Source organism: Clavelina lepadiformis, chromosome 1 (genome assembly GCF_947623445.1).
Source record: "Clavelina lepadiformis chromosome 1, kaClaLepa1.1, whole genome shotgun sequence".
NCBI lineage: Eukaryota > Metazoa > Chordata > Ascidiacea > Aplousobranchia > Clavelinidae > Clavelina > Clavelina lepadiformis.
The window spans coordinates 12,491,838-12,494,777 of NC_135240.1; positions in this window are offsets into that span (position 1 = coordinate 12,491,838).

The following is a 2,940-nucleotide window of genomic DNA, read 5'->3' on the forward strand; positions in this document are numbered from 1 at the left end:
AGCTATCACAAGCAAGTTCAATATACTGTATCAGCGCTCATCAGATCTAAATTCATCATCGATTCAGATCATTATTGAAGAAGACTCTTCAATTGAGCATCTTGAAGAACACTCCTACTAGTTTTATCAGGCCAATGATGTTACTCCAGGTCAAAACATATGTGAACCGACTTCTTGCGACTTTATTAGACATTTGTAAAATATGAAAAAAAACAAACGTTAAAACCTGGTATAGTAAACTGCAACAAAATAGCATTAATAAACATTGCGCCAGAAAGGACAAAGTTTGGATTTGTTGGAATACCAATAATAAGTTTTAAGATATTTCTACAAATCATAAACTGCTGACTTACCACGTAACAAAAAAGCTAATGACGAGCAAACAAACTATACATATGTTCGTCACGTATAGTCCGTGAATTAAAGAAATCTGTGTTTTGCTGGCTTTTACAAAATCGCTAAAAATATTTGCAACCATCCCTCTGTTTATATGATCGATCGATTAATTTGATGAAGGACTAATTTTTTTGGGAGGAGTAAGGTTTTTTTCTGACAATTGCCCACGAAAAGCATTTCGAAAGTTCTGGTATATCATTACTTACATGACGAGAACCGAGAGTATGTTAGTTACAATGTAGGTAGGTATAAAGCAATATCAAATCACTTAGTAGCCTAATGTACTAATATAACAACCGATTTTACCAAACCGTCTTCTGATTCGATTTTGGCCATGAGCTCCACCCAGTCTTACTCCGCATTAAAGACCGAAACTGACGTTAATAAATACTTTTGTTCGTATTATTACAAGTTCACTCTTTTACGAAGCGCTATAAATAAGTGTTTTATAACATAATTCGAGCTCAGATTTTGTTTCGAATAGCTAGGGGTCGCGGAAATTTTTGATATCAGGAATTCATGACGGAAAAATTAGAGAACCCCTGACCTATTCCCTTCTTGCTTTATTACTGATTGTGTGATGTACCGTACTGAGGTAGCCGTTTACTTCTTATTTTTATTCTAAGTATTTCACAAATTGCGGTAAGGCCAATAGGAGCTTGCAGTTTGTTATGGTTTCTTTTTTTCATTGTGCTTGCTACATATGACGCATTATGCTTTGTAACGTTAGATTAATACTGGACTTGGGCAATAATTTTAACACTTGCCTTACAAGACTACGAAGTCTGTATGTTTCAAAAATGTTGAAACATAGGATACTAGTAAAAACGATCTCAACTTATTAATAGTCTATGGTTAAACGCTGTTTACAACTTAACTGCAACCAAAAATTTTTATGTCGGTTAGGCTTATAGTCTATAGACTAGTTAACAATAAACTGAAATAAATTGAATATGACAACATCACAATCTTGTCTCGTATATCCGTTTGGTGTCGCTTATGCGCAAATAACCGAAGCATGACCGAAGTCTACTTTCTAGTATTGTTTTAGGAAGGCTTTTGAGTTTAGTCTGGAATATCACGCACGCATTCGCATTGTTGATGTCAGTAATGTGTTGTGGCGCGATGGAAGGAGCGTCGTGTGTGTTATGTTGGTGCAAGGGTACAGCCGCAGAGAGTTCGCACTACTACCCATAACGTTGGCTTTAATGACGTTATTTTTTAGTGTGACCTGCGTAAAGTGTATATGTGATATGAGTAGACAGTAGGTATGCTTAAGTGCTGATCAGGGAATTCCTAACCTGGGATCCTTGGATCACTTGGTAGTCCGCGGAAAGGTATCGAAAAGGAAATTAACCAAAAGAGTTTATTTTTGTTTTAATTTGATATTTTGTTCAGTTGTGGTAGCCTGCATTCAGCAAGACAGTACAGTATTTTGAATTGATTAATTGCTGAAACATTTGTTCAATAACGTGAATGGTCATAATGACTCTATTATACAGATCAACAATATGTATTATTGTGTGGACAAATGCAACATTTATCATATATTATATATATGTAAGGCACGAATAGATGAAGGTGGTTTTGTGTTGCAAAAGTAGCGCACGACAGCAAAAAGTTTAAAAAGCGTATTATGATTTTGCGAAAGGCTTGTGGTAGTATAGCAACAATTCTATATTACGACACACATAAGTATGTAAGTTAAAATTTTTTTGAGTTTTTGGGATCCTGTTTGTGGGGTTTCGCAGTCTTCAAAAATTCCTTAAAGGAATCCCTGACCAGAAAAAGGTTAAAAACCGCTTTTATAGATGGTCATAACACGGTAGCAGAAGTGCATTGAAAACCGAATAAAATCTGAAAAATTGACCCCCAGGACTGCATGGCAGACGAAAAGCAGCGGGCAGCTGTTTTCACGCAGAGTGTTTCCTCTATTCAAATAACGAGTAACGACGATTTGAGGTAAGCACGAAAGTGAAAAGGCTATGTTTGAAGACAGGAAGCTTGTCTGCAGTGGTCATTGTTTGTTTTCGGGAGTTGCATCTCGTCACCCGCTTTTTCGGATGTAGACGTTTACTAGCTTGTCTATCAATCTGTAGCTGTCAGCGGCTTTCACACCTTTAAACGCAGTGGGAATTTGAGAACGTCTTCTATATGTCATAGGAGTTACCGAGTGAAATCCTGTAGCTGCATGTTCATAAAAAGCAAAACAAGACGTTTAAAACTTGTGGACGATAAAAAATCCTACAAATACATACAAATGTATATCGAGACAAATTGGTGGCAATAGTGAATGAGATGAAAAACCATGCTGATAAGCACGTGCATTGTGCACATAAGTCTACTCGTTAAGGCATGATGCAAAGAAAATCAGCGCGTCGTGTTTGGCCCAGCCGACTTGCATTCACATTCAGTGAGGTAAAATCTTAAACAAAGGTTTATATTTGAGTAATATTAAAGCTAATTTGTCTGGCAGGGTGTATGCGATTCTGCTAACAATGGATCTTCACGAAACGTTCAACATAGCATCGTAGTTTTCATAAG